Consider the following 23,394-nt stretch of genomic DNA (forward strand, 5'->3'; position numbering starts at 1 on the left):
AAATAAACTAAGCCATATGATCACCTCAGCTTACTGCTTGGAGGCACATTCTGGATTGTGGAACAAGAAGAAGGATGTCAAAGAAAACACAGCAGAGTTCAGGGATTCTGAGGCGACTAGAGTTGCAGAGAAGAATTCCAGAGGGAAGGCAGCTAAACAGAATAAGAGTTTCAGAAATCTACATAGAATTTCCCTTGGGTTTTTGCTGAATACTAAGACCTGCACATGTAGGGTAAAACTCTGAGTTCAGGAAAAGAGCAACAGAGCCATAAGCTAAATTGCTCAAAATTCACACACGGCTTGAAATTGTTCCTGTCAGCCAAACTGGAGATTCCTCACTGGTTAATTGGAGCATTCAATAGAGATCCCAAAAGGTCACATTTTCGATAATGGGGCTAAACTATCCCTACAGTAACAGCTACTCTAGACCCACTCCAAAAATTTTTACAAACAAGTCTCATAAGGATCAAACTAAAATGCGAGTAACAACAGTCTATCGAAAATAACCCAGCACTCTTTAAAGAAAGGCAACAAAATCCAACACTAAACAACATAACACCCATAATAACTTGCAAACAAAAAATTCTTAGACATTCCAAATCAGGAAATAGTGTACTTCATACTCTTTACTACGTCTTCTGTATCTGAATAAAAAAGTGAAAAGAAGAAAGACAGTTTTTGGTAAAAAAAAAATCTGTGTGTGTGTGTGTGTAGTTGGAGGAAGCATAGGATAACACAGTGTGTATCAAACTTAGACTCGTATTGTTAAAAGACAGATTTGCTGGACCAACCCCTGGAATTCCTGATTGCTAGGTCAGTTGTAGAGCCTGAGAATATGAATTTCTAGCAAGTTCCCAGGTGCTGCTGCTGCTGCTGCTCTAGAAACCACTCTTGAGACCCACCAGAGATTAAATTCTAGAGTTAGTTAAATCTACTCAGCCATATAGTATTAACTTGGCGATCTCTTAAAGCTTTGGTTTCCTTTTTTGTAAAATACAGGTAATAATAGTACTTACCTCATTTGATTGACATGAGGATTAAATAAGAGAATATATCCAGTATTGTCACATAGTAAGTGTGCAATAAAAGTTAGCTATTTTCTTCTTATTATTACTGTTGTTAGCTATTTTTATTTTATTATTACCATCACTAAGAACAAACTATGTTCTTTCTGTTTATTCTGTGGCCCTGAAGCTGGCATTGTTGTTGTTAAATGTTAAAATTGTTACTAATCCCAAGGTCTTTTTTCTTTCGTTTATACAACCATCTTTCAAAATATTCCTTTGAGGCTAAGATTTTCCATGCTTGGTTTAATCCAAAAGATGAAATTTTTTCCAAGGCAAATGAATAAAATCAGTTAAGACTTGTTGAGTTATGGCAAAAGGAGAAAAAAAAAAAGAGTACTTCTCATTGCTTTAGGATAAGAACCCCACAGAAGTATCTAAAAATTAATGTAAACATAAAATAAGTTCAATCTGAGCATAATAATGATTCTCAAGGAGAAAATTTAAATTAGCAACATTGGAAAAATAGATTTTTTTAGTCTAGGGTATTGTTGGCTCTAAATTTAAGGTTTTGAGGGAAAAATTAATAGGATACTATAGAATACAAGTAGAAAATCTTCTCATTCAGCAACATTGTGCTAGGGAACAGTTAAAATACTAGGGGGAAAGCAGCTGTCCAAGAAGAAATCCTTCCATGTACAAAAGCTGGTTGCTGGAAGTGCTTTCCTGTACAAAAGCACTTCATTCACTTAACCCTAAAAGGAGATTTTGATATAGTTTTAAAATATAAATCAGCAAACTCTTTGAAAAATAGACCTAAGATATATCTTTGGTCAGATTTTAACTCTGACTCTGCAGCCAGGTCTACATGCATTATGATAGGTGTATCATCCTTCGAAATCCCTTTCCTATGTGGATTGTTGTTAAATCTGATCAGGTGATTTACTCTGATTAAACATGGTGAAAATGATATGTGTCATATCTGAGCAAAAGCTTTAAGAGCCATCAGGTGGCTTTTCCTTCTTTCTTTTCTCTCTGCCACAGGGAATGTCCCAGGTGAGGAACTGTTCCTTTAGTTGGGTTCTGAAATGAAGACAATAGGGTACAGAGTCTCAAGTGGCTAGGGACAGGTAAATAGTATAAGCAAAAAAACCCTTTTTTTTTTGTCTAGGTCACTGAGATTTTAAGGTTGCTTGTTATTTCAGCATAACTTAAGCTAAGCTGATACATATACACATATATATTATATATGCCTCCCCACAAACATAAATACATTGTATACCGACCCACACATATATGTAGTCATGCTCTCTGCAATATGGAGCTTGTGTTGGCCAGCCCTGGGGGTACATGTCTTAAATTTTTAAAAAGACTTCTCAACAGTAACCTCAACTGGGAGGATGAGAGGCAGGGAAAGGTGAGAGAGAGGATGCTGTTGATAGGTGGAAAAGACCAGAACTCTAAGTCTACATCCAGGTTAACTTTCTGCCATTTTTGAGAACCTCTGATTCATCTAGTAACCCCTGTAAGAAATTGAATGTCTGTACCTAGTTTTGTACCAATAGGTCTAGCCCAACACTGAAAATAGTGTATATTTAATTAATTATGCTTAGACAAATGAATGACTGATAATGGTACTGACTATGGAAAACAGAGGTATTCTTTTTCCCTGAGTTATGATGAATCTATGAAATTAACACCATGCATATTTTCCTAGAGAAAATATTCTTAGAGACTCTCTGGTTGGGGGAAGAACAGGATGGGGAAAGGATAAGGAGAACAGGATGGTATCAGCCAAGCAATTTGAATTAATTAAATGTATGCTTTGGAAAAAAATGACAACAAACCATAACAACTCCTTACAGTTTCACAAAGTGTCGAGATTTTCTGGGAATGTTTCCAATATTAATGCATGTTGCCATTCTTTAAAGAGGCTAAAGATGATCTGTAGCTCACACACATACAAAAAAAGGTCTGAAGGTATTATGCCAAATGTAATTTTCTTGGGTCACAATTTCAAAGGATTCTATAGGTCTGTAGAATGCATTAAGTGAATTATTTGAACCCTCTTAAAGTCAAACTATTTATTTAAAATATTCATAAGAGGTTATAATTTGAATATTTTTATTAAATATCTTTTTGGCTTTCATGTTTTTTAAATCATATTTTAAAATAAGCATGGTTTGGGCCCATCAAGCAGCTTAAACTATTTTTGAAAAGTTTTGGGTTCAGTAAAACCCAAGCTGCTTTTTGCCAAGCACCTTTTCCTCTCATTTTAAAAACCATATGTATTTTAAGGGAAATTTAACCCATTTGTTTTTGATTCGTTTAAATTTAAATAATCAAAGTGGTGTTTTTTTACAAGCTAGTTGATGTCAAAGAAGCTTTTTGAGTCTTTTAAAGAAACTTTTATTCTAAAAACAAGAAGCAATGATTTGCTAACTATAAATGCATTTCAACACCAAGAGGCTTGTATTCATTTGTAATTGCAAACCCCTGATTCTGAGTCTCTTCTATATCTGGCAGAGATAGATCATTCCTGTTCTCTAATGTACTGGGGCCTGGACTCCCCAAAGGTAGCTGGCTTTTTGATGAAATAAATATATTAAGGCTGTTAAAAAAAAAAAGAAAAATGATGATTGTTGAAATGTTTCAAGAAATCATTGGTGGTGTAACAGATTGTTTAGCCAAATGGAAAGTGTTTTCCTTCATCTGTCACACACTCATTGAGTCTTTATTATGAATGTGGCACTAGGTGGTGGGAAAGTTGCTAAGGTGAACATCTTTGGACAAGGAGGACTAAGATTTGGGTTTTAGAATTTTAAGAGAGGAGCGTAATATTCTTAGGGAATTAGATTAAGAATGAGAGGAGATAGAGTTTATCAGGTAGATGGTACTGCTTTTTCTCTTTCCCACCTTTGTCTCTCCCTGGGGCAAACAGGTCACCCAGATGACTGACCAATCACAATGTCCTGTAAGCTGTTATGTACTGAAGCTTAATAGCCACTTATTTTAAATCTTCAGATATCCTCTCTAAACTTGGAGTTGACGTAGATGTCAGATGAATGGGTGCATCATCTCCCTCCACTCTGGTTCTCAGTAGCTTCTTTTTCGTGTCTATAAATATGTATAGCATACAACCTATGAGTCTTCTGGAGATAACTACGATAGCACTTTGCTCTTTGCCTCACTTTCTGGAAATTTGCCCTAGACAGAGAATTACTTATTTTGCTGCCCTCCTCCTCTTACAGAGGTGGACAGAAGTGAGAGTTAGGGGAAGGAAATGAGAGAAGCTTTGCTCCAAAATTTGACCTAATTCAATGTAAAGACAAAACTCCTGAAAAAGACAAAACTCCAGTTTTGCGGATTCTGCCATGTCTTTAATGGACCTCATTTTATACCTAGAGTTAGATGATTCTTAGTTAGATGTTGTTTAGCAAGACATTGTAATGGGCCTCTTAGACACATTAGATACATTTCTTTACACATTGTCAAAGAAAAAAGTACAGTTTATTGGGTTATATAAATAGGATTGCCACATATGATTGTGCAGGGTGCGCAGTACATACCCTGTGCAGTTGTATAATGGTTTTGTGTATAAAGGAAATGTCCAAGGAGAGATTTCAGAGAGTCTGGTTCCAGGTGTTCATATGATGGTGTAAGTAATTTCTCTCTCTCTCTCTCTTTCTCTCCCTCTGTCTCTCTCTCTCTCTCTCTCACACACACACACACACACACACACACACACACACACACAATACATCTTCCAATACTTTTCTTCCTCTGTGCTTAGAGTCATGTATACTTGTGACCTAAAGGGCTAAGGAGTGGTTTTATTAAGAAATGAGCTTAAAGAACCCTTCCACTTTGTTAGGTGAGCATCCCTAAGCACATCATCCCAAATAAAAGAATATACAGCATGGTAAACATTATGGAAAACTGAATTTTTGGCCTGGGATGTTTGTTTTCAACCCATGATAGCATGATGGTCAATAGACTTACAATTCCATTAAATATCCCAACCTTATTATCACTGGCCTGAGTTAGGTCATGTCCCTATTCCTAAACCAAACATGCTGGCTGAAGGGCTGGAATGTTCTAATGGGCCAGGCCTGAGTCTTGGTCATTTTCCAAAATTAAGGGATGGATTCAGCCCCACCTGAACCACATGGAATAAGAGTGGAAAGGGATAATTCCCATAGAGAATCAATAATAGAAGGCAAAGTGGCAAATTTCTTATCTGCTACCTGGTATTTTTCATTTGTTAAACTGAGCCAAATTCTCCCCAAATCCTATTTGCATATACCCCTATTAAATTTCACCTGCTTGGTTCTCTACTAGCATTCTAAGGTGTTGAGATAAGTTTAAATATTTATTCTGTCATCTTTCCAATAAGTCACATTAAGATATTGAAGAAATTGGTCTTTTATATCCAGGTTACTGTATAAATATTGAGTAATACCAGACCAAAAATTGTTGTGACATTCAGCTAGCTTCAGGTTCACATAATTTCATTCAACAATTGTTTATCAAACATTTAGTAGGTACCAAACATAAGATTACATTCATTAAATACTCCTGGCTACATTTCCAGTTACATTTATTATTATCCAACCTATATTTTTATCTTCTACTCAAGGATATCTTTTGATTCAATTTACATAAACATTTGGAATGTGAAATTATGTGCCAGAAATTGTGTTAGCATTGGGGCTACAAAGAAGCCTATAATCTAGTAGAGAAGAGAGATATACAAAAAAAAAATTAAAATAAAGTATGATCAGAGGAACAATAATCATCAGAGTCTTTGGCATGTTTACTTCTAAAATAAATGGGTTTATAGACTAACAATGTATTTAACCCTATCCAAAAAAAAAGGTAAATAATGACTGAGGCATCAATTTTCTTAATTAATCCAGCTTGAGTTCTAGACTCCTGCATCACTTCCCAAATGCTCACACATTGTTTGTTTAGCAAACAATTCAAATTTTGCCAGATATTAACTTTACATTGTAATTTCCAAAAATGACGGTCTTCACCCTTCTTTTAAAATCAAGACCCTTTAGAGCTCTCACTTATTTTCTGCAGTGTCCCTGAAAGAATTAATGTTGTTCCCACCTCCTACAGTAATGCAAATAAAAAATAAACAAGTGGGACCTAATGAAACTTAAAAGCTTTTGCACAGCAAAGGAAACTATAAACAAGATGGAAAGACAACCCTCAGAATGGGAGAAAATATTTGCAAACAAATCAACAAAGGAATAATCTCCAAAATATATAGATAATTCATGCAGCTCAATATCAAATAAACAAACAACCCAATCAAAAAAGGGGCAGAAGACCTAAATAGGCATTTCTCCAAAGAAGACACACAGATGGCCAAGAGGCACATGAAAAGCTGCTCAACATCACTAATTATTAGAGAAATGTAAATTAAAACTACAGTGAGGTATCACCTCACACCAGTGAGAATGGGCATCATCAGAAAATCTACAAACAGTAAATGCTGGAGAGGGTGTGGAGGAAAGGGAACCCTCTTGCACTGTTGGTGGGAATGTAAATTGATACAGCCACTATGGAGAACAGTGAAAACTAAAAATAGAATTACCATATGACCCAGCAGTCCCACTCCTGGGCATATACCCAGAGAAAACCATAATCCAAAAAGACACATGCACCCCACTGTTCATTGCAGCACTGTTTACAATAACCAGGTCCTGGAAGCAACCTAAATGTCCATCAACAGTTGAATGGATAAAGAAGTTGTGGCATATATATACAATGGAATATTACTCAGCCATAAAAAGGAATGAAATTGTGTCATTTGTAGAGACATGGATGGACCTAGAGACTGTCATACAGAGTGAAGTAAGTCAGAAAAACAAATATCATATATTAACGCATATATGCAGAATCTAGAAAAAGGGTACAGATCAACTGGCTTGCAAAGCAGAAATAGAGACACAGATATAGAGAACAAACATATGGACACCAAAGGGGAAAGCAGGGGAGGGGGGGAAGGTTTGGGGTGGGATGAATTGGGAGATTGGGATTGCCATATATACATTACTAATAAGAAAAAATATCAAATTGTACCCTTTAAATATATGCAGTTTATTGTGTTAATTATGTCTCAATAAAATTCCTAAAAAAAAAAAAAGAATTAATGTTGTTGACTTGGAGACCACACTTGCCAGTTCTTTCAGCATCCTGGTAGCATAGACTAACTGTGAGCAGACATATTCACTCATTAAAATGGACAGATGCCATATACTTTTATCTTACTACTTCTTTTACCTCTCTAGACCAGTGGTCCTCAACCTTTAGCATTATCAGAATTATCTGTAGAGCTTTTAAAAACCTGGATTCCTGGGCCCTACCTCCAGTGTTTCTGATTCAGTGCATCTGAGATGGGCCCTGAGAATTTTCATTTCTAATAAGTTCGCAGGTGGTGTTGATACTGCTGGTAGTGGGACCGCATTTTTGAGAATCACTCCTCTAGAGTCTGTATCTACCACTTTGTTTGGAAATCATTTTTCTTGCCAAAAAAGATAAAGGGGAAATTAAGAATGAAATAATTCTGCTTTCTTCCTGTAACTTAACAACATCACACTCTCTTTACTAAGTAGGAGGACTCTCTGAATTCACTCATTCATTAACAAATGTTTGAGTACCTACTGTGTACCAAGCTCTTTACTAAGCACTAAGGAAACAGATAAAACACATTCTCAGCTGGTAGAGAAACTGTGTGGAAGGAGACAACAGAATCCCCCTGAGAAGTGTTGTTTTGAGGTCCGCTAGGCTCATATGAGGGCTTTGGGGAAGATTTTGCCAAAGAGATGATGTACTGTAAATTATTTCTATAAGTATTTTCTAAAGTTTTCTATTGGATTAACTTTTATTATAGTAGTTTTTGTTTACATGTCTTTTCCTTTTACATTTGAAATCATTGATAATCATAAAATAATTATAAGAAAATGCAATTTTAAAATATTTTGAATATTCTTTCCTTAGGAATTAGAGATAAAAGGCCTGCATTCCTAAGCCTACCTGCTGGCCCCTGCATTGAGGTAGAACAGAGCCAAGGCCCTGGAATATGGTGCACAGCATCATACCTGCATGACCAGAGTCAGGTTTTATTTATAAACTGGAAAGCAGAGACATGGGAGGGGAAGAGGGAGTTACAGTAGATATATTGGGAGCTCTGTCTGATGTTGTTCTAGAATTCAGACTTCAGAGTGAAACTGAGTCAGGAACCAAGAAGGGTTGGGCAGTGTCAGAAATTAAGGTTCTAGGTGGTACTAAAGAGTCTTTTCAGGAAACTTGCTTTTATCCTCTAGGTGATTTGCATTGGGCTTCCAGTTCTACTGGGTCATGGTATACTAAAGGTGTTCAGCCTTTGCCACAATCTCAGACACTATCTTCTTTTTGGGGTGTGAACAGGCCCATAGCATGGTTGCCATGCAGCTTCTCACAATGTGGACTTACCTCCTCCCTGGGGTACCTCTGAGGCAGCCCTCTCCTCCCTCTCAACAGGAGCAGGAGAACAGGCTATAGAGGAGAGAATTCTCACAGTTTTGTCTTGTACACATTACTTTTACCCGTAAAAGTATGAGATTCAAGATATCTCAAGTCTTCAGCTTCTAGTAGCCCAGTTGACCTCTCACTCTTTCTTACACACACACATTAGAATATAAAACAAAAACTGCAGTTACCTCTGGGTCAGGAAAAGCATTGGGACTTATCATTCAACAGCAAGTATCTATTGGGTATTGTGTGCCAGGTCCTGTCTAGGTGCTTGGCATGTGCCAGTGAACAAAATAAATCAAAAAAATCTCTTTGCCCTTGTAGAGCTCACGTTCTAGTGGAATTTTTTTCAATCCCATGTGAATTAAAGTATCAAATTCTTCCCTCAAATGATATTTAACAGGGAGGGGCATAGATAAAGTGGAAGAACCACAAACAGGATCTGGGCAAGTGGCTTCTCTGAGCAGGAGAGTGGGTAAAAAGGGGATGAGTGACAAAGATAAATTCAACTACTTTACAATTTTGATTGGATTAAGACCATTTATCTTTTTAACAAAATGGGAAAAGTTCTATTTAAAAAAACTAGGAAGCTTAGAAGTAGGCAAATTTAATAAGTAAAGTGATTTTCTTTTTCCTCCCAGCAAATCTTGTTCTGCTTTTCAGGTGTTAACATAATCCACCTACCAGTCAGTTGGTCAGTCAGCATATCACACTCATCGTTTATAGTGTGGCATTTCCCAGATAAGAATCCCATTTTCTTTTTTTCTTACATGGTTTCAAGAGCCGTCTGGCAGTCAGGCTGTTGAATTGAATTCAAGGATGCTTTCAGATTAGTGCCATGAAACAGGCAATTCACTGTATTTCCATAAGGCACATTAGTGTCCCTCAGTGAATGATATCTGACAAAAACAGTAAAGAGCAACTTATCTAGCATCTAACAAGCATTGCTTTTCCCAGGATGGGCAGAGAAAGGGATGCTGAAGGGAGGCATCGCATGTAAGTCTTAGCATCATTGAGTAATCACAATGAGTACATTGTAAGCAAGTCAGCCCACTCCCACCATTGTGGCTGGAAAAACTGTACTATGGCACCTGTCCTTAAAGAACTTAAACGGGTAAAATTCCATTTCAAGTGAAATAGAATAAAAAGTCCAATTCTCTGGAAACTCCAAAAAGAGGGGCCTCTGTAGGTTGATTAACGGGGAAGGAGAAGTGGCCCCTGAAACCATGCATGAGACCAGAGTAGATTTCTGTCCCACTTTGTTGCCAGGTCTTATGGGATTACAGAGCCAAAGTTGCTACCAAGTATTTGCCATAGGGAAAGGTATTGTCATGGGCTTTCTGTTCAGTTATGGGTGTCATCTCTCCGAAATGCCTACGCAAGTGCTATAGCACAAAGACTTTGCATGAGGACAATTAGCTGGTCAGTCTGCAGCACTGCTGGCTGCTATTTTCTGTTGGAAACAGACTGAAGCCTCAGTATAAATAAATAATCTCATCCTGGGGCAGCGGAAGTCTTTTCTAATCCTTAACAGTGTCCTTTAAGTTTCTTAGAGTCATAAGGTAGGTATCACTGGGAAACATTTCCAGATTTCCACTGGGTTCTGTATTGTGAAAATTGCTAAATCAAATGAACAATGAATTGGTTCACAGCTACTTTGGGGTGGATGGGTGGGAAATGTCATCACAATTGTTGTTTCCCAATTTAAAAACCAGTAAGAATTTTTTTCTTGGAAAATTGAACACATATGTAACTATAACTAGTCTGATGTTTAGTTTTCCATTTTAAAAAAAGTATGAGTAAATATCTACCATATACAGTGCTTTGTGTGCTAACATCAGTGGCGAATGGGTTTGGGCAGGGTTGACACCATTTTATAAAATGATTATTAAAAGTCTAAATGGGATGAAAATTCAAACAAATACTTTTCCTAAAGTTGTAGATTCAACCGAAAATTAAATCCACAGTTATTCCACTGTGGCTAAAGGTGGTAATCAAAGATTAAGTAGATTTGCTTTGCCGGGGGGTCCCCAGTTACCATCAAAAGCACCTCTAATCTCTGGATTGAGGCCTATTCCTATCATGAAACTCATTTGGTTCTTTCACACTTTATCCCTTCAACCCTAGTAGATTCCTGTGGCTTTTGTGTTATATTTTCATCATTCTGATCAAATAATTATTCCCATCCCATCTTGCTCATGCATCTTTGCATCATCTTTTGTTGCAGATTTAAACTTAGACACACTCCTTCTTGTCTCCTCCTTACTAATCCTGCCCAGAAATCATTCTATGGGTGAATAGAAGGTGTTGACTATTCAGTATGTTTTCTGTGTATTGTCAGCTGCTTTATTACTGCTTCTCTCTAGTTCTTCGCTGCCAAGAAGCATGGCTAAGTTTCTGTCATGTCACAATGGGATGGATGCCTGGGATTGGGTGGATGGTTAGAGTAATACTGAAAACTGTATCTAACTGGTGTCACCAGCAAAGCAGCAGAGAATGCAGAGATATCATTTTCAGAGGATACAGAAAACACATCCTCAAAGTGGAACTATTTTCTTGGAAATACCAGGCTTATTAAATTCTGGTTTTCAGGGACTTATAATCATGGTGAATGAGCTTGAAGTTTAAAATTTTGTGGTTCTCATTCAAATAATATTGGAGATCCAAGACATATTCTCTCTCTCTTTTTTTTTAAGACATTTATTTATTTATTTGGCTGTACCAGATCTTAGTTGTGTCACGTGAGGTCTTTATTGCCTCATTGGGATCTTTAGTTGTGGCACACGGGATCTAGTTCCCTGGCCAGGGATCGAACCTGGGCCCCCTGCATTGGGAGCACAGTGTCTTAACCACTGGACCACCAGGGAAGTCCCCAGGATGTATTCTCCATCAAAGTCTTTGCAGGCACAAACTGAGCTTATCCTAGGACTCTCTTCTCTTGCTATATGTTCATCAGTGTTATTTACTTATTTCTGAGCAGTTTGAGGTTTTATGAATCATTGAAATAGGTAGCCATTAAAAGGGGTCATTGAACATTATGACAAGGAAAGATGTTTCTGCTATCTTATTAAAAGTAAATAAAATGTGTATTACATGCTCTGATTTTGTTATATACACACCAGACATACATGCACATAACCTGGGTAACAAAGAATGAAATTATTTACACCCAAACATTAGCTGAGGATATTTCTAAGTGCTGGGATTATAGAGGATTCTTATGTTTTTTCTTATGGTCATTTTTATTTTCACAATAAATGAAAACAGTGAATATTATGTATTATAAATTAAACCACAAGCAATTTGACTTCATATACAGAGAGCCCCCAAAGGAATGGGACTTACATTAGAAACAAACAAACAGAACAAAACAGAACTGAAAGTCCATGTTACAGGAGTAACTTAGAGGTTTCATAATGATTTACTGGTTCTGAAGGTGAAAATAAGTTCTGATAGATTTCAAATTCATTAAAGCTTTCAGTGTTCCCATTCAGTGTTTCAGTGTGGGTTTTGTGTATGTCTAACACTATTTCCAGATGGCTTGGGAGGAAAAAAAACAAAGATTTTTAAAGGCAGTGTTATCACATTTTATTCTCATATTTGGAAACAAACAGTATTTTATTTTCCTCTTCTTTTATACATACATATATGCCCTTCTTTTGATATATTTAAAGAATATTTTTTCTACTTCCTCTTATGCCTTTTTGCAATCTATTTGTATTATTATTTAGTGTTTTTTGATCTCCCTCCAAAAGCTTTATGACAGCTGAGTTTAAGTGGTTGCTTCAGGCTACAGAAGTCAAAGGTGAAACTGAATTATGCTTCCAGGCTTGGCATACAAAAATCAAGAAAAAATTCATTCATTATGATTAATTAATCCATGAGCACAGTGGTAGTATTATGATTCTATTGTATCTGGAACTTGGCACATTTTCAATGCACATTTACATGGTAAAGGAGAAAAGGGAATGGTAACTCTGTGCCTGGCAAACTGCTCTATAATAGACAGGCTGGAAAAAAAAGAAAGAAAGAAAGAAAAAAAAAAAAGAACAAACAAGAGATCAAGGGAAGAAAAGATATTATATATTGCATGTGGGGGCTTGGATTTTTTGAAATTCCTCTCACAATTGATTATATCCTAGAAAATACCATAATATGGAATAATGAATGGCTTAAAAGTCAGAGTTACCCTCAATATAATTTTTATTATATACCTCGATTCATCCTACATGGTGTTATTAGTGAAAATTAATCACAATGATAGTGATATATACACGTGAATGATAAAAAACATTTTAAAAATGTCTGTTAGAAAAGAGGCATTGCTAATGGGAATTGCCCGCTCAATTGGTTTTATATGGACTCCTTTCCTTTGTTGTAATAAACTTCAAAAGTAGATTACCTGGGATTTTTGTTATTATCTAGCAGACAGCTGATATAACTAAGGGACCAGCACCAGCTGAGGAGGAACACTTTTCAAGGGTAAAGAAGATGACAAAAGACAAGGAGAGAGAAGAGAGAGAGAATTAGGAGTGAAGCTGTTAGCTACTGCTGCAATAACACAGAATAACAATCACAAAAATCTCAGTGACAGCAACACTAATCATATATGTATCATGCATCAATAGGTCCACTCTGCTGATCTCTACTAGGCTTGCTCATGCTTATGCAAATCAGGGGGAGATCAGTTGCCCTAGGTTGGCTGGGATCTACTGGGCTTCTCAGGTTCAAAATGCAGGTCTATAGGTTAGCCAAGAGGCTCTGTTCCCCATCTTTCTGTGAATAGCTGACTAGCCAAGGCATGTTCTTCTCATGGCTAAGGCAGAGGCCCGAGAGAGAGCAAGTTGCACCACACAACAGCTTCAAGCTTAAGTGCCCATGACATCTATAAACATTCATTGATCAAAGGAAGTCACATATCCTGGGCATTAGTAGAATGGGGAAATAGTAGATCCTGGAGGAAGAGAGCAAGAACTGTAACAGTAGCTCCATCATCACAGGAGGTGATGTGGAAGGGGGAGTGAGGGTAAGAGAGACCTGGAAACAAATAATTTCCTTTAGAGCTTCCCTGACCTACAGCCAAGCAAATGAGGAACTTGTATTGGTAATGTTTGACCTTTCAAGGCTTTGGGAACTTCATGAGAATTTATTTTGAAGAATTCTTGCTAATAACATGGTGGTGACTTTGGGGAACACATTCTGTTGTGGGTCATAATCGCATTTTGGCAGCAACTTTCTTCCCATATACTGGCATGAAGTTTTTTCTGGACAGTGTGGGAAAACCTTTCTTTTCTGGGGGCCTGTGAATTTCCATTTGTCATTAATTTTGAATCATGCTGTTGTCATGACAGCTCAGGGGCCTTACGGATGCAAGCATCAGATAAGGCAGGTAGGTGTAATTTAGGTTACTTTCTGAAATGTATTGTGCATAAGTGCTATATATGGATGTGAATCCAAAATATACTTCCTATATAGGAAAGCCAGTTAAAGACAAAGAGCTCTGTAATTATTAAGGCACGTATAGGAACACTGACAAAAGACTGACCTCTGTAACTGGTTCTATATCCATTTATGTGACATTATGCAAAGGAAACCCTTTATATTCCTTGAAGTACCTTATTTTCTGTCCCTGTTAAATGAGATATTTAAAACATGGAGCAAAACTTACCTATATAACCAGAAGATCTGTGCTAAAATATTCAAATCTATCATTCTGACAAACTTAATGTGTTCTACTTTCAAGGTGTTACAAAAACTTGGATGCATCAGTATAAGATTTAGACTGAAGTGAGGCAGAGGCCATTTTTCTGTCCCTTTTTGACTGTCTCTGCTGATAAACATGGTTGTGAAAGTCAGATTTCTCTGCAGCAGTGTCCCACTGTCCACTCCACAGCTTCCTCGGTGAGAAAAACTCGTGGTGGTGGCAGCAACAGCAGCAGTGGCTGCTTGCTCTGATCTCTTAATCCCTGCATTGTAGCTTCTTGAGTACCCAGAAGCCAGAGCAGCAGTGGCAGCAGAGTGGTAGCAGATTCTTGACTCAGGCATGGCTGCAATAGTGCCTCAGTGGTAGTAGCTGGTGAATCAGTTTTGTATTATTCTGCAGACACTTCTAAAGACCCAGAGTACTGCCTGATCCTTCCACACTTATGATGGATTCATAAGAACTCATTTTCTGTATAGGTTCTTCCTGCTTATAAATACCTAAAGTGGTCTCTCTTTCCTTCATTGAACCTTGACTAACATAGAAACCTAACTCATACAAATATATAAATGAGGTAGAAAAGGATCACATGAGCCAATCAGGTAGGAATATGCAAATCTAATATAGAACAAGGATGATCAAATTAATTTTTTACTTGTATTTACTCTATATACATATCAACAAATATGTACTTATGTCATCAAGAATACAGAAGCTATAAAAATTTTAAGATGTAGATAAGTGCTGCATTATACAAATTCAAATTTTACAAAATAATTAAGGAGACTTCCTCATGATAATTTTTGTCTGATATTAATATAGTTACAGCAGATAGTTTTTTAATTGAAAAGCTGATTCTAAAATTCATTTGGAAGAACAAAGAACTAAGAATAGCCAAGATACTCCTGAAGAAGTAGTAGAACAAGGTGAGGGAACTTGCCTTACCAGATATAAATTTATTCTAAAACAATGACAAATAAGGTAAAGTGATATTATTACTTTTGGGAAACTGACAGAACAGAATGGAATGGCTAGAAAGAGACTCACACAGTATGGAAACTTCATATATAACAGGGCTGGCTATGGGACTCAATTGGGAAAGCATGAACTAGTCACTCCAATATGTTGAGAAAACTAGTTACAGGAATTTTTTTAAAGTCCTACTTTACTCTGCACACACACACACACACACACACACACACACACTTCAAAATGGTTTGGTGATTTATCCATGAATGGCAAAACTTCAAAATTTTAAAACTTTCAGAAGAAAATACAGTAGAATTGCTTTAAGACTTCTGAGCGGGGTTGAGTAGGGAAGACATTCTTAAACAAGATACAAAAATCAAAAACCATAAAAAACAAAGATTGGCTTTTTTTTTAATAAATAAATAAATAAATTTTATTTTTTATATATTCGCTGTGTTGGGTCTTCGTTGCCGCACACAGGCTTTCTGTGGTTGCGGAGAGCAGGAGCTACTCTTTGTTGCAGTGCACGGGCTTCTCAGTGCCATGGCTTCTCTTGTTGCGGAGCACGGGCTCTAGGCTCTCAGGCTTCAGTAGTTGTGGTGTGTGGGCTCAGTAGTTGTGGTGCACAGGCTTAGTTGCTTTGAGGCATGTGGGATCTTCCCAGACCAGGGCTCCAACCTGTGTCCCCTGCATTAGCAGGCGGATTCATAACCACTGAGCAACCAGGGAAGCCCCAGCTTTGTCTTTGATTGCAGTTATTTCCTGAAAAATATAGACGTCTAGTCAGATGCCTCAGAGATTGGTCCTCAACAAGTGGCAGCAGGGTCACATCCAAATAACTGGGACATAACAAGAACACAGAGTTAAGGACTAAGAAAAGGTTTTGTGTAGACCCAGTTTGTCAACGTGAGCAACCAGTTGTGTGCCACCTGCCAGCATTCCAGAAAAATGCAGGACATGTGGGAGGGATAAAATTCAACAAAGACTGTCATCATATCAGGTCTCATTGTAATGTCTTGTTATTTTCATTTCCTATTAAGTGATCCATAGTGATAAGGCTTTAAGACTTTATTTATTATAAATTCTGTTCAGTGAAAACCCTTGAAGAACATATGGCATCTCTAGTTTCCATGAATGTGAAACATTTAAAATATTAACATAGTTACTGATTTTTTAAAATAACTAAGTATCTAATTGTATTTTAATATAATGTAAGGTGTCTTAAACTGTAATAGACTTAGCAGAGCTCTATTGACATATTAATGGCCTAGGGAAGAAACTGGTGAAAAAAAATCCCTTCGTTGGAATGATAGTGCTGGGTGGGATGAGAGGGAAATAATAGGGTAAGATGTAGAGGTAGAGAAATAAAAATGGGTATGCGCTCAGCTAGAATTCACAAATCAGGATAGTAAAAACCAACTATTTGAAATGGAAAACAATTCCTCACTTTTTATATTATAGCAGAAATTCTTCTAAAGGGAAAGGGAACATTTTAATAAAATGGAGGTCTATCATAATAACAGTTTACAAACAGGATGACTGATAAAACAGGCTCATGTTTTTTTTAAAAATATGCTTCTTACTGGGACAGGGAGGGTGGGGGGGAGTCAAGGGAGGGAGGGAATACGGGGATATGTGTATAAAAACAGATGATTGAACTTGGTGTACCCCCCCCAAAATAATAAATAAATAAATAAAGTTAAAAACAAAAAACAAAAATGTGCTTCTTAAAACTGTATAATCTAAACCTCCTATGGACTAATATCCTTGAACAAGGGTAGGTATTTTGCTTTTTATTTTTAACATTTCTTAAAGTTGTAAGACAACTTTCTTTCCCAAAGATGTCTTGACGTATTAGATACAATGCAAATAAAAGTGAATAATATCTTAAAAGGAAGCATCTAATAGCCTTAACCCAGCAATGTAAAAGCAAATATGTCTCAAAATTCATAGACCCAAGTTCCAGTCATTAGTATTGAAACCTTAGGCTAACCTTCCAACTTTCTTATGTTTTGATTTTCTTGTCTGTAAAATGAGGGTGTCATACAAAATAATATTGAAAACAAAACCAAAAATCTAGACAAGTAGAAGGGCAGGCATTAAGGACCCAGGAAGTTTCAGACCCTGAGTATAACAGGAGGCCGGAGAGGAAAAAAATAACAAGAGCATGACAGAGCTTCACACTTTGAGAGAGACTGGGTATCTATCAAGCTACAGAGACAGATGGCATTCAGTTGAATCTGAAACAAAACTCCAGGTTGCAGAACTGGGGCCTAAGAACGAGGCTGCTTTTGCTGAAAGGGTACATATGCTGCTGAGTATGGGGCCAATGCACCTTAATGTACTCCTCTCTCAGGTCTGACATTAGTTTGGGATTAGGAGAGCCTGGTCTAATATATGGGGGCAAAGGGCTCCAGGAAGGTGAGAGCAAAAGCTGCGGAAGCAGGAACCCAAATAGCACTGTGATTTTCAGGACATTAGGTCACCCACTGAAAGTAACCAACAGAAGGATAAAGATTTCATTAGCATTTCTGTAGAACCAGAAAACATAGTCCTAGACAGGCTGTATGGCTGTCAGCCCAGAAACTTCACTGTAAATCATTTGGAAAATCGTGTTTGTCAACAGAAAATTAAAATGCCTTTAATGGTAGTTGCTTAAATGTCATCTCACATTTTCACCACAGCCTCCTTTCCTGAGGAGAAAATTTCAAATTTGTCATTATTATCCTCTCTTAGAAGTGGCTCAGGGCAGTTGTTGTATGAAACATAAACCAAAGCACAACAAACAACTTCCGAATGGAATGCCAGTGTCGTATATGGAAGCAGCCTGTAAACCACAAAAGGAAGAGAGTAGGCAGCAGATTTGTCAGGTTGCCAGTAGAAGACAATGTCTAAATTCTCGTAACCAGATCCGCCTTTAGAATATTTTATGTTTTCCAAATCAGACCTGGGGTTTTCTGGAATGATGAACAGTAACACTCTAAGCAGCAAAGTCGTAATCAGTACTACTTTGAAATTTGTAACTGAAAATTAATCAGGTTACCCTGTTGAGGTTAAGAACATGATTATGTGCTAATGTTCTTCATTTCATACATGGAAAAATCCCATGCAGATAAGGGTCCTATTGAGCCATTTGTATTTTTTAATTGTTTATTTAGATTTAATTTTTCTGGACTTGGTTTATATGCTGTTGCTTTCTATGCAAGTTAATCTCTACGTCTCTCTGCCAGGTTTTCATTATAGTATAGTGGAAAGAATGTTGGATTATGTCTCATCTTTACTTGCAAAGAACCACCAGGTCAGGCGTTTAAACTTTCTGAGACTCTCTCCAGTCTGTAAGTAAGGAAAATCATACCCACTGTAAAGTCATGTCATGAGGAATAACCTGAGGGAAACTGTGCAAGGCCTGGCTCTTCACAGTTTCCTTTCTTGGCTTGCAACTGGCCCCAGCCTGCCTACTTATTTACATTTCCTACTCACTTAAACCTACAACTTTCACTCTAGAAAGGCAAGTCTCCTTAATGTTCCTACCATTCTAGTTCTCACTTTCCACTTGGGTTACACTACTATGGCCCCATCCTCTTTACCTAATTTTTACTCATCTTTCAAGTCTAAAAGGCAAACATGTCCACACAAAAACATCAACAAAATGGAAAAGGATTGTGTTATTTTATTTTACTCCTACTTCTAACATCTTTCCTTGGCTGCATATTTGTGTAGACAACCATTACTTAACTTGTGGATAGAATGTGAAATGCATAAAATAGACTTACTGAAGTTCATCTATGTAACATTCATTTTCAATTCTACAAATATTTATTGCTTGCCTACTCTGTAAAGGGTATAAATTTGAGCAAAAAAAATCTGTTTCTTCCCTTGTGAGCTCATTAGCCCCTTAGGAGGAAATTTGAGTAATGTTATATGTTGTATTTTTTTCTCAGCTAAGGCAGTTATTATGAAGTATCTTGTGTCTTTACATTTGGTGACATTCAGGCCATCAATAGCCTTTTGCTTATATTTTATGAGTAGTAGAATGAGATTATACAGTCAACACTTTAAATAATATGATACGTGATGATTTTAAAAGAAGGCGCTTATAATTTTCCATCAAGGCTATTTAAAAATCATATTGAGGCAAAAATGGACAAATTTTTTTGCCAACAGATTATGACTTGGTAAATGATTGGTTAGGAGTTAAACAAAGGGCTTAGTGGTAAGGTGATATAACCAGAACACATTCTCCAGAGGTGAGTTACATTTATCAATCAGATGAAAAATGTGTTTGACTACTAGAATACACGTCAATCCATGTGCTTCCTCAGCTTCAGTCAATGGAAGGTAAATCCAGTTAACTGTGTTTGAGTATATTTTGTCAGCTTTGTTCACATTTTTTATAGGTTTATATTTGAACTCAAAGCTGCTACCTTAATTTATTAGTTCCAAGCTGGAGGCTTATCCTGTCCTCTTCTAGAACATTCTCTACCTGCACTATTAATGTCTCTGTCTCATAAACTAAACCTTATTTTCTGTGTACACTGAGAAGATCTTATTCTTTAGAAAATAAAAAGAAAGCAGTGACATACTTCCTGGCACTATTTAGCCTTGGCTTTTTTATGGTAGGGCATTTTTACTGATTCTTCTGGGCAGAAGAAAGACGTGCTGTCCTTGTATTAGAGAAGGTTACTGGGAGGGATGGTCTTCAGCTCTTTGAGTTGCCCCTGTGTTTGAGAACCTGCTGAGCATGATTACAAATCATGAGTTGGGCTTGGGTTTTCTCAAGTTGGCTACAGAGACAACTTGTCTCGGCTCTCAGTGAATAGCCGCAGCCCACAGAGAATGTGTGTTTACCCAGACCTTTTCCATGGTTTACTTCTGAAAATTGGTTCAGAACCACATGGGAATCTAGTTAGACTCTTGGAATTATAATCTTTCACTGGCATGTAGCCCAAACATTTTAAAATAGGATTTGGAAATCAGATTGGAGCTTAGCAAATGAGCAAAGGATAGTAAGAGTCCATATCTAAACCTCCTTCAGGTCCATCTGAAATCCACCTTTTTAAAGAATGGGTTTCTGTTACCAAATCATCCATTTTTACTAGTTTTAAGTAGGAAGCAGAATTTTAATGAGATGCAGTGAAAGATAATGTTTCAGGACTTCCTAGGTGGTGCAGTGGGTGAGAATCCGCCTGCCAGTGCAGGGGACATGGGTTTGATCCCTGCCCCAGGAAGATACCACATGCCACAGAGTAACTAAGCCCATGCGGCACAACTATTGAGCTTGTGCTCTAGAACCCGTAAGCCACAACTACTGAGCCCATGTGCCGCAACTACTGAAGCCCACGTGCCTAGAGCCCGTGCTCTGCAACAAGAGAGGCCACCGCAATGAGAAGCCCACACACCACAATGAAGAGTAGCCCCTGCTCTCTGCAACTAGAGAAAGCCCATGTACAGCAATGAAGACCCAACACAGCCAATAAAATAAATAAATAAATTTATTTAAAAAAAAAAAAGATAATGTTTCAGTCCTCATGCAGCTCACTTGGAAGGTAAAGGTATATGCAGACTTACATGTATAAGATCCCCTATTAAACTAAACATATTCCACCCAACTGTTTAGGAGGATAGATTTTATAGTATACATCTGTGGTATTTCATCCATGGACCAAGGTCAGTGCTGTGGTTGATAAACTGAAGTGTAAAGTTGATAGATAAACTCTATCTTTAGGAATCTTCAAGTTATTATATTTGCATTTCTGAGTATAAGAAGGGAAAAATTAAGACTGATGCTTTATTTGAAAATGCATTGTTTTTTCTTGTTAATGATAAACCATAGTTACTAATGGAAAGAAAAAGCTTACCCATAGTAGAAAGCTAGCAAAAAAAAAAAAATTGCTATGCAATGAAGAACTTGCCTTTTCTAGTTCTAACATTCAGTAGCTGAAAGCAGATCATTGCCATAAAGAAGTATTTACCAATTTTAAAAGGTCTTGGCCCATCATAGCTAGTGTTAGATTTGGAATATAGCTTTTGTTGCCAAGGTGACAAACACTTATAAATATAACACATCGTCTAATGTGCTTTTAACTTGGTATTTTTATGGCTTTTAAATCAGATACCATTAGCAAATATATTAGGTAATTTAGCTGAAAGACCATTTTCCTCTAACACTTTTTGTTACATTTCCCCAGGTATTTCAGTAAATGTCTGTTGTGACATTGTACTCCTGCTAGGCTTCCAACGTAAGGGGATATATAAAGTACACCTGGTAAAGATTAACATATATTACCTTGCCTTTTTTGTATTGATCATCGAAAAATGTATAAAAGAGAGTTAAATCTGTAGTCTTCTTGAAGAGCAATCATTGTTCCTATTGTTATTTTGGGGTCTGTACCCCCTCCCCCAAGTAACAATCTGGCTTTAAGATTCAATACACAGAGGAAAGGGGTTTGGGGACAGCATAATAACTATATGTTAACATTCCCCAAAACCTCCATACCTAAATACTTTCTCTTAGATATCAAAAAAAGAAGGCTATGGGGAAAATAATTACAATAGACCATCTGGAGCCCTACTATATTCACAAGTCTCAGTTTATTGTTCCAAACAGTAAATTCAACAGTCAAGGCAGGGAAGGGATCAGCTCTAAATGTATTCACTGGATTTTTTAAAAGACTTGTGAGGTGGACATATTTGTCAAAGCAAAGATAAAATCAGATGAGACATATTTAGTTTAAGCCCAAATTTGCATTTATTGTTACCTTGTTAAATTCTTCTTAGAAGATTGTCCATTAATTCATTCATTCCTTTTTCTTTCATTCATTCAACCAACAGACATTTAAGAAGCATCAGCTATTTTTCAAGCATTGGAGATACAGAGATGAGCAAGTACTGGCCCTCAAGAAGAATATAATATCAGGAAAGAGGCAGGCAAATAAATGAAATATTACAACTCTGATAAGTGCTAAGGTACATACAAAGAAGGGGTCAGAGATGAGTCCCCAAAAAGGAAAGATGCTGTAAATTGTCTTTAGATGGAAAAGAGAAATATATATTTTACTTAAACAGCAAAATTCTTGACAGGTTATGTTTTATGTAGTAAATCCACAATTGCTTTTTCCTTACTGTGTGATCATGAATGTTTCTCTGTGCCTCAGTTATTCCTCCTTTCTAATGTAGATAATTATCCTTGCCACCCGCATAGCTCATAGAAGACTGTTGATAGGAATAATGGGATACCAATGGTATAGCTGTTTGAATTCTTTGGAAAAGAAAGATGCTATGAAAACACACAGCATCCTTATTATTCCAAGCGGTAGCATTTTGGATAATTACCATATAATGCTGCACCTTTGTGTGTGTGTGTGGTTTGTTTCCTTATAGAAAGGTAAGTGCTAATGTTGAGTTTCTCTAATAACTTTGGGAGCAATTTTAATCCAGCAGACAAAACATAATAATCTTTAGAGTAAGTTAAATCCTTTTGTATTTGAGTAGATTTTATTTACCAAGGTCTTACACAATTTTACCACAATTATGAAAAAAAAGTGCCCAGCAAGCCCAGTTGTCTCTGAAAGACACTATTGCGGACAGGCCAGAAGCTTCTTTACAACAGACACCGCTCTGAGAGAGAGAGAGAGAGCGCGTGTGCACATGTGTGTGCACGCATGAGTGTGTTGTGTGTGCCTGAGCCCGGGCTTGCCATAAAGAGCTGGGAACAAGCTGAGACTGGCTAGCATACCTGAGGCAGCTGTTATACCCTGGCGCCTGGATTCTTCTCTCAGACTCCAGGCTGGCTCCCCTCCTCTTTTTCCTCCACCACCTCCTCTTTTTCATAGTCTAACTCTCACTGTCTTCCTCCTCCCTGTGATTTGGTGGGAGATTCCCATGGCCTGAGACTGTGCCCTAGTCCCGCTGCCAGACATTCCAGGACTGTCTGGCTAGTGGAAGAACACATACTGGTCAGAAAAATGGCCCTCAGCACTCTTACCTGCTTCATCTTTTCTTTCACTCATTCATTCTCCCTCTGTTTTCTCTCTCTCCCCCTTTCTCCCCCTCTCTCCCTCTCCTTCTCTCCTTCTCCCTCTTTCCCTCTTTTCCTCTATCCCTCTCTCCCTTTCTCTCTTTCTCTCCCTCTCTAGTTCTTACCTTGATTTTTGTGATGAAGATTAGCCATGAATTACTTGGCAACCAGGGAGA

The 23,394-nt window shown here is 37.3% G+C and overlaps 1 non-coding gene across 1 annotated transcript; it reads right to left on the minus strand.

The window, feature by feature from the left end:
• Nucleotides 1-11,325: 11,325 nt before the first annotated feature.
• Nucleotides 11,326-11,398, minus strand: TRNAG-CCC (transfer RNA glycine (anticodon CCC)). Its single transcript has one exon. It is a non-coding gene; the product is annotated as a tRNA-Gly (tRNA).
• Nucleotides 11,399-23,394: the final 11,996 nt, after the last annotated feature.

This window comes from Hippopotamus amphibius, chromosome 4 (assembly GCF_030028045.1).
Source record: "Hippopotamus amphibius kiboko isolate mHipAmp2 chromosome 4, mHipAmp2.hap2, whole genome shotgun sequence".
Taxonomy (NCBI): domain Eukaryota; kingdom Metazoa; phylum Chordata; class Mammalia; order Artiodactyla; family Hippopotamidae; genus Hippopotamus; species Hippopotamus amphibius.